Raw genomic sequence first — 10332 nt, 5'->3', positions numbered from 1 at the left:
TCCCACCCAGTGGGGTCAGAATGATCACAAGAACGGTGAGCAAAAATCCCAGAACCACGCGGGGGGACCTAGTGAATGAACTGCAGAGAGCTGGGACCAATGTAACAAGGCCTACCATAAGTAACACACTACACCACCATGGACTCAGATCCTGCAGTGCCAGACGTGTCCCACTGCTTAAGCCAGTACATGTCCGGGCTCGTCTGAAGTTTGCTTGAGAGCATTTGGATGATCCAGAGGAGTTTTGGGAGAATGTCCTATGGTCTGATGAAACCAAACTGGAACTGTTTGGTAGAAACACAACTTGTCGTGTTTGGAGGAAAAAGAATACTGAGTTGCATCCATCAAACACCATACCTACTGTAAAGCATGGTGGTGGAAACATCATGCTTTGGGGCTGTTTCTCTGCAAAGGGGCCAGAACGACTGATCCGGGTACATGAAAGAATGAATGGGGCCATGTATCGTGAGATTTTGAGTGCAAACCTCCTTCCATCAGCAAGGGCATTGAAGATGAAACGTGGCTGGGTCTTTCAACATGACAACGATCCAAAGCACACCGCCAGGGCAACGAAGGAGTGGCTTCGTAAGAAGCATTTCAAGGTCCTGGAGTGGCCTAGCCAGTCTCCAGATCTCAACCCTATAGAAAACCTTTGGAGGGAGTTGAAAGTCCATGTTGCCAAGCGAAAAGCCAAGAACATCACTGCTCTAGAGGAGATCTGCATGGAGGAATGGGCCAACATACCAACAACAGTGTGTGGCAACCTTGTGAAGACTTACAGAAAACGTTTGACCTCTTTCATTGCCAACAAAGGATATATTACATAGTATTGAGATGAAATTTTGTTTCTGACCAAATACTTATTTTCCACCATAATATGCAAATAAAATGTTAAAAAAAACAAACAATGTGATTTTCTGGATTTTTTTTTCTCAGTTTGTCTCCCATAGTTGAGGTCTACCTATGATGTAAATTACAGATGCCTCTCATCTTTTTAAGTGGTGGAACTTGCCCTATTGCTGACTGACTAAATACTTTTTTGCCCCACTGTATGTAAGGCTGCAACTTGGTCTTCACCTAATACCTTCTATAAGCATTATAGATTAGACCTATCTTCTGCTTCTGATCTAACCTTTGGGGTATCAGTCCTTGACTCAGTAAACCCACCCAGTCTATAGTCTCTGTAAATCTCTCTAGTGGGTGCTGTCGTGGCGAATAGAAAATACCGGATTACTCACCGGTAATGCTCTTTTATAGAGCCCACGACAGCACCCGTTCACATCCCTCCCTTTTCTTTATATAGTTGCACGTGGTGCTTTTTTGGTGAGGTGTAAATATTAGAAAGATGTAGTATAAGGTTGTAAATATGTATATATATATATATATGTATATACCTGAACCTATTAACTAAAACCTGGCGGCGGTTCCTCCTATTCTCTGTAAAACAACTGAGGAGCGAGGGGGGGCTGCCCCTTTTATCTCTCTGTAGGTTTCCTGTTCCTAGGGGCGGATCCCCTCTCTCTCTAGTGGGTGCTGTCGTGGGCTCTATAAAAGAGCATTACCGGTGAGTAATCCGGTATTTTGCATATATATAGATGCAGAATATTTTGTCATGCCATTTTATTTAGTGAAAGCTTAATTCAAATAACTAGAACATGTCTTAACGGTATCACCAATTCGAAAGTTACAGAAATTACAAAATTTGGTCCTTATTCAGTAGTACTTTGTGTAGCCACACACAGTTCAGGTACCTCAACAGCTGTTTAATGTTGTCATAGGTTTCTTTTACGTGGACTGCATAACCAACGAATTGAAGGTAGCGCATTGCCATTATGCAAGACTGCTTGTTTTGAATTGATGAAGAGCCTCCCTTCCTCTGGATTATAACATGTCTTTAGAGCTTCCGTTAAACTGTTATGTTGCTTGCTACAAGATTGCCTTCCATGAAGAAGTATTGAACGAGATCTTTATCACGGTTGAAAAACATCAAAACATTGCTAGAAAATTCCACTACTGTGGACTGGAACCTAAGAGCTCCGCCTTACTTTTGTGCAAATGCAAATCCTAACAAGATCATTCAGTTCACTTTGTGTTATAAGGCGTGGTTGACTTGAGGCTGCTGACAGAGTCTGGGTCATGAGAGGAAGATGCTTCATGACACCAAGTGCCGTCATCTTCCTCATTTGACTGAAAGGGTGTGCACATGTGCACACGTTGCGGATTTTGCTGCATATCCGCAGCTGTTTTCTATGCGTTTACAGTACCATGTATGTCGAAAAGCCGCGGAGACACCATCACGTGTTTCTCAATGCAAGCAATAAATAGCCAGGTCTTTCACCGGGAAGGAACAACCACGGGAAGGGCAGCATCCAAAAAGGAAAACCACCTATGCCAAAACATGGTATCCATCCACAGACAGCTGTTTCGTTTATAGTCCTTTTACATAGTCCTTTTACTAGGCACTGCTCCTAGTAGCCAGTTTCCTACTCCACACTGATGAGGGGCAAATACCCCGAAACAGCTGTCTGTGGATGGATACCATGTTTTGGCATAGGTGGTTTTCCTTTTTGGATGCTGCCCTTCCCGTGGTTGTTCCTTCCCGGTGCAAGACCTGGCTATTTATTGCTTGCGTTGAGAAACACGTGATGGTGTCTCCGCGGCTTTTCTACATGCATTTGCATATTTCCCATAAGGGATGGGGCAGTGTTCTGGATCGCTGCGTTGAGAAACACGTGATGGTGTCTCTGGGGTGTTGGATGTTTTGATCTCCCCAAGGTCATTCATCCTTATGTTTACAGTACCATGAAAACCTATGGAAAACAAAATCCGCTGTGCACATGCTGCGGAAAAAAACCACCCGGAAACGCTGCATTGCTTATTCCGCAGCATGTTCATTCTTTGTGCGGATTCCGTAGCGGTTTACACCTGCTCCATAATAGGAATCCGCACAAGGACCGCGGTTAATCCGCAGTGCGGTTTACCTGCAGATTTACAAAGACAGGAGCAGAAAAATCCGCAGAGGTTCCATCGACATGTGCACATACCCAAAGTGTTTCTGATGCTTTTGGAACCGGCAAGTTCTTCTGTATGTGGTACTGGACGTGTTGCAGATGGAATGTTCGGATACTGTAAGGTCCACTTCTTCCTTCAAACTTTTACTAATGGGGGACACCATGCAGAAATAGCAATGATGGAGTTCTACAAAGTATAAGTATGGGAGGACTGGGTACAGAAGAAAATATAGATGCTTAACTTGACCCCCTTATTACTGACTGAAAGATGCCCTAATCATCACTCAGAGAGGGATTTGGGGGAATTGTAATCTACGAAACGAGAAACATTTAATCTTTCCCCCAATTGTCCCCTAAAGCTTCAGTCAAACCTCTATAAAAGCTTCAGGATATTTAGTGCCATAAAGCAGAAATCATGTGGAAACAGGAAAAAAAAAAAAGTATTTCCTCTTTTCCCATTAGGATTCCACTACCTAAAAAACCCATTTTTAAATAAAGGACATGTGAGATGTAAAATAAAGATAACATATGCCCAGTACTGTTCCAGCAATGTCATCGGCGGTCAGTTGTGGCACGGTTATGCCGGGTGAGCCCTGTAGCCAATCAGTGGCCACCATTGGGCTGCTGCGCTCTCACTTGCCTCAGATAAATGTCAGACAAGTGGAAGCAGTGAGAACGTAGCAACCAGAAAGTGGCAGGTGATGGGCTGCAGGGCTCACATGGCATAACATCGCTGGCGAAGGTGAGTATATGTTATTTTTATTTCACAAGAGTGATTAATTCATATAAAAAGAGGCTTGTCCTGAGAGTGGAGAACCCAGTAACTTTTGGCACAAGTTTTACACCTGTTATAAAGCTGAAGGCAAAAGTATGAATGCCAAAACAAGTTCTTATATTTGTTGAAGAACACAGTGAAGAAATGTGCTGGCTTTTGGAATAAAAAAATAAGAACCAAAATGCCTTCTGCAGTCTCTAATTACACAGTTCTACAGCCAAATTGGTTCAGACTAGAACAGTTGAACTTCCCTAATTTTTTATGTTGTTGAAAACGAATATGATGCTTAAATTTGCTGAATGATTCTAATTTTCAAGATCCAGAGGAGGTTGTAATTACTTTTGACTCCTTTCAATCAGGTTTATAGAACAAATGCTTCTTTATTATTTCCTCATCATTTTTGCATTGTTAGTAGCTAGTCTATTACACCATCTATTTAGTCTATTGAGCCTTCAGTATTTTAAGGGTGAGCAATCAAAAACCGGCAACTCCGCTCCGATGACATAATCCTAATTGTAGTTGCATCATCCCCTTTTATAAATGCTCTGTGTAAGGAAAGTATTTAGAATTGAGTCTTCAGTGGTTGATACTAATGATGAGCGAATATACTCGTTACTCGAGATTTCCCAGGCCCGCTCGGGTGTCCTCCGAGTATCTTTTTAGTGCTCGGAAATTTAGTTTTTTAGTGCCGCAGCTGAATGATTTACATCTGTTAGCCAGCATAAGTACATGTGGGGATCCCTTACAACCAGGCAACCCCCACATGTACTGTACTTATGCTGGCTAACAGATGTAAATCTCATTCTGCTGTGGAGATGAAAACTAAATCTCCGAGTACTTACAAATACTCGAAGGACACCCGAGCGTGCTCAGGAAATCTCAAGTAAAGAGTATATTCCCTCATCACTAGTTGATACCTTTTAATGGCTAACTGAATAGATGGTAACAAATTGCAAGCTTTCGAGACTACTCCGGTCTCTTCATCAGGCATAGACTGAAAGAAATTCTGGAGAATCACATATTTATGCACAACATAGCACAGAAAAAACAAACAAAAAAAAAACAGATAAGACAGGTGACATGAAGCAGAATTACCATGAGTGATAAACAGTTATGTCCATAAATATTGGACCAGTTCTTAGATAAGGAATATTTTATCGTCCTCTGATTGGGGTCTGGTTCTATTGTGATGACCCCACATGGTCTGAGCGGCAAATTCCTTTGTTCCTTAGTTGATGTAAAAAGACATAAATCCATGCGACACATTCATTCCTGCACTAAGTGTGTCAAAGGTCATCATGCACTTATATTCTCAAACTCTTCTGTCTCTTTGAGAAAACACAGGGACAGATGCGGATTCTGTGGTGAAACTTATAAAATTCATGCTCCCACACAATTACTTTTACTTTGACAACAAGATTTATCTACAGGAGACTGGCACATCAATGGGAAGTAAAATGGCTCCACAGTATGCAAATCTTTTCATGGCCAAGCTTGAAAGCGACTTTTTGTCCTCATGTCCCATCAGGCCTCTGGCCTACTACCCCTACATTGATGACATTTTAATCATCTGGACGGAGTCAGAGCCACAGCTAAAGATGTTCCATGAACAGTTTAATCAATTTCATCCCACCATAGACTTAACACTCAACTACTCCTGCACTGCAATTAACTTTTTAGACACCATCATTAAGCTGCAGAACAATAAAATAGAGACATCCCTGTATCAGAAGCCAATCGACCGCCCAACATACCTGATGCAGCGGTGCTCGTGGCTGCAAAACCCCGGGGAATGAAGGTAAAGTAGGTCAATGACCTATATTTACCTTCATTTGTGGTGAGGCGCCCTCTGCTGGTTGTCCCTCGAGCGTGGGAACTTTCCTAGAAAGCTCCCAGGCTCGAGTTCATATGAGGACACCCAGCAGAGGGCGCCTCACCGCGAATGAAGGTAAATATAGGTCATTGACCTACTTTCCATTCATTCCCCGGGGTTTTACAGGCAGGAGCACAGCTGCATTATAGCAGAGCTGGCTGTAAAATAATTTAACCCCTTCAGATTTACATCGTGGGACGTTACAGATCTTCGGAAGGTATGTATATTGTTGGTTTATTATTTTTTCTTTGTTACAGAGCGAGGGTCTTCAGAGGGATTGAGCGTAGAATAAAATATTACAACAACCTTTGTGTTTATTTCATTAAAATACTTTTAAATAATGTGTTTGTGTTTTTTTTTAACCCTTTACTACTATTGGATTAATAATGGATAGGTGTCATAATTGACGCCTCTCCATTATTAATTTGGCTTAATGTCGCCTTACAATAGCAAGGTGGCATTAACCCTTCATTACCCCATATCCCACCGCTACACGGGAATGGGAAGAGAGTGGCCAAGTGCCAGAATAGGCGCATCTTCCAGATGTGCCTTTTCTGGGGTGGCTGGGGGCAGATGTTTTTAGCCAGGGGGGGGCCAATAACCATGGACCCTCTCCAGGCTATTAATATGTGCCCTCAGTCACTGGCTTTACTACTCTGGTGGAGAAAATTGCGCGGGAGCCCACGCCAATTTTTTCCGCCATTTAACCCTTTAATTTAATAGCTAGAACGGCCAAATTTTGCATATACACACTACTAACATTAGTAGTGTGGAATATGCAAAAAAATGGGGATATGAGATGGTTTACTGTATGTTATCATGTCGGGTTTAGGAAGAAGATAGCAAAAGCCGGCAATTGAATTACCGGCCTTAAAGCTATCTCGCGCTGTATGAAATAATAATATATATACACATATGTGTCTCACTGACATATATATATATATATATATATATATATATATACCTATTCTATGTGTACACATTTATTCTACCTATTCTACTGTAAGCTGTCAGTGTGATTTTACTGTACACCGCACTGAATTGCCGGCTTTTCTCTCTAACACCGCTGCATATTTCTCGCAAGTCACACTGCTGTTCCGTGTGTAATCCGTATTTTTCTGGCTTCCATAGACTTTCATTGGCGATTTTTTTTTGCGCAATACGGTGACAAACGCAGCATGCTGCGATTTTCTACGGCCGTAGAAAGCCGTATAATACAGATCAGTAAAATACAGCAGATAGGAGCAGGGGCATAGAGAATAATTGGGACGTTTGTTAGGCGTGTTTTACGGATGTATTTTATGCGCTCTTACGTCCATAAAACTCGCTATTGTAACGCCGGCCTCACACTCTTAGTGCAGGAATGAATGTATCGCATGGATTTATGTCTTTTTACATCAACTAAGGAACTAAGGACTTTGCCGCTCAGACCATGTGGGGGTCATCAGAACAAAACCAGACTCCAATCAGAGGGCAATAAAACATTCCTTATCTAAGGACTGGTTCAATATTTATGGACATAACTATCATATCTATCTATATTATCTATGGGCTTTTTTTTTCTGTGCTGTGTTGTGCATAAATATGTGATTCTCCAGAATTTCTATTAGTCTAAGGCCTGCGTCACACTCAGCGTATAAAAATACGGTCCATATTTTACGGCCGTAATACGCCACAAAAGTTAAAAAATGGTGATCCGTAAGTACTCCGTAGGCAGGGTGTGTCAGCGTATTTTGCGCATGGCATCCTCCGTATGTAATCCGTATGGCATCCATACTGCGATATTTTCTCGCAGGCTTGCAAAACCGACATATGGACATACAATGGATCCATGTGCTCAAAAAATCATAAAAACATATATACTGTCATATATATATATATATATATATATATATATATATATATATATATATCAGTGAGACACATATATATATATATATATATATATATATATATATATATTAATATTTCATACAGCGCTAGATAGCTTAAAAGCCGGTAATTCAATTGCCGGCTTTTGCTATCTCCTTCCTAAACCTGACATGATATGAGACATGGTTTACATACAGTAAACCATCTCATATCCCTTTTTTTTTGCATATTCCACACTACTAATGTTAGTAGTGTGTATGTGCAAAATTTGGGCGCTGGAGCTATTGAATTAAAGGGTTAAATCGCGGAAAAAATTGGCGTGGGCTCCCGCGCAATTTTCTCTGCCAGAATGGTAAAGCCAGTGACTGAGGGCAGATATTAATAGCCTGGAGAGGGTCCATGGTTATTGCCCCCCCCCCGGCTAAAAACATCTGCCCCCAGCCACCCCAGAAAAGGCACATCTGGAAGATGCGCCTATTCTGGAACTTGGCCACTCTCTTCCCATTCCCGTGTAGCGGTGGGATATGGGGTAATGAAGGGTTAATGTCACCTTGCTATTGTGACATTAAGCCAGATTAATAATGGAGAGGCGTCAATTATGACACCTATCCATTATTAATCCAATAGTATGAAATAGTTAAAAAACAAACACACACATTATTACAAAGTATTTTAATGAAGTAAATACACAGGGTTTTGTAATATTTTATTATACTGGTAATCCACCTGAAGACCCTCGTTCTGTAAAAAAGTTAAAATAAAAAAACAACAATATCCCATACCTTCCGTCGTTCTGTAACGTCCCACGATGTAAATCCATCTGAAGGGGTTAACTAATTTTACAAGCAGAAGCTCTGCTAATGCAGCTGTGCTCCTGCCTGTAAAACCCCGGGGAATGAATGGAATGTAGGTCAATGACCTATAGTTACCTTCAGTCGCGGTGATGCACCCTCTGCTGGATGTCCTCATATGAACTCGAGCATGGGAAAATATTCTGAAAAGTTCCCAGGCTCGAGGTCATATGAGGACATCCAGCAGAGGGCGCATCACCGCAACTGAGGGTAACTACAGGTCATTGACCTACATTCCATTCATTCCTGGGGTTTTACAGGCAGGAGCACAGCTGCATTAGCAGAGCTGCTTGTAAAATTAGTTAACCCCTTCAGATGGATTTACATCGTGGGATGTTACAGAACGACGGAAGGTATGGGATATTGTTGTTTTTTTATTTTAACTTTTTTACAGAACGAGGGTCTTCAGGTGGATTACCAGTATAGTAAAATATTACAAAAACCTGTGTATTTATTTCATTTAAAATACTTTGTTATAATGTGTGTGTGTTCTTTAACCATTTCATACTATTGTATTAATAATGGATAGGTGTCATAATTGACGCCTCTCCATTATTAATCTGGCTTAATGTCACCTTACAATAGCAAGGTGACATTAACCCTTCATTACCCCATATCCCACCACTACATGGGAATGGGAAGAGAGTGGCCAAGTGCCAGAATAGGCGCATCTTCCAGATGTGCTTTTTCTGGGGTGGCTGGAGGCAGATGTTTTTAGCCGGGGGGGGGGGGGGCAATAACCATGGAACCTCTCCAGGCTATTAATATCTGCCCTCAGTCACTGGCTTTACCATTCTGGCGGAGAAAATTGCGCGGGAGCCCACGCCAATTTTTTCCGCAATTTAACCCTTTAATTCAATAGCTACAGCGCCCAAATTTTGCACATACACACTACTAACAGTAGTGTGGAATATGCAAAAAAAAGGGATATGAGATGGTTTACTGTATGTAAACAATGTCTCATATCATGTCGGGTTTCTGAAGGAGATAGCAAAAGCCGGCAATTGAATTACCTGCTTTTAAGCTATCTATCGCTGTATGAAAAAATATTAATATATATACATACATGTGTCTCACTGACATATATATATATATATATATATATATATATATATACCCCTATACTATGTGTTGACATTTATCTTAGCTATTCTATTGTAACCTGTCAGTGTGATTTTACTGGACACCGCACTGAATTGCCGGCTTTTCTAGAGAACACCGCTGCGTATTTCTCGCAACTCACATGCATGGTCCGTGTGTAATCCGTATTTTTCTGGCCCCCATAGACTTTCATTGGCGTATTTTTTGCGCAATACGGTGACAAACGCAGCATGCTGCGTTTTTCTACGGCCATAGAAGACCGTATAATACGGATCAGTAAAATACGGCAGATAGGAGCTGGGCCATAGAGAATCATTGTACCGTATGCAATCTGTATTCTCTGCGCCTCTCATACGTCCGTATAACTCGCTAGTGTGAGGCCGGCCTAAGCCTGATGAAGAGACCTGAGTAGTCTTGAAAGCTTGCAATTTGTTAGGTGAGGGTATTCTACCCTCACCTACTGTATTCTCACCTATCCCTTGTAGATTGTGAGCCTTCGCGGGCAGGGTCCTCATTCCTCCTGTACCAGTTATGACTTGTATTGTTTAAGATTATTGTACTTGTTTTTATTATGTATACCCCTCCTCACATGTAAAGCGCCATGGAATAAATGGCGCTATAACAATAAATAATAATAATAATAATTTGTTACCATCTTTTCAGTTAGCCATTAAAAGATATCAACCACTGAGGACTCTCAATTCTAAATATTTTTCTATCTACTGGCTAACATGGTACCAAGATATATATCTTTCCTGTGTAAGAAATACAGTTTTAGCATTTCTTAGATTAGTTTCTTAGCATACTGACTTTTCTATGTTTTTCAGATGTGCCTCGTTCTTGGATCGT

This window comes from Ranitomeya imitator, chromosome 1 (genome assembly GCF_032444005.1).
Source record: "Ranitomeya imitator isolate aRanImi1 chromosome 1, aRanImi1.pri, whole genome shotgun sequence".
NCBI classification, from domain to species: Eukaryota; Metazoa; Chordata; class Amphibia; order Anura; family Dendrobatidae; genus Ranitomeya; species Ranitomeya imitator.
The sequence above is the reverse complement of the archived record's forward strand: the minus strand, read 5'-3'. Positions refer to the sequence as shown.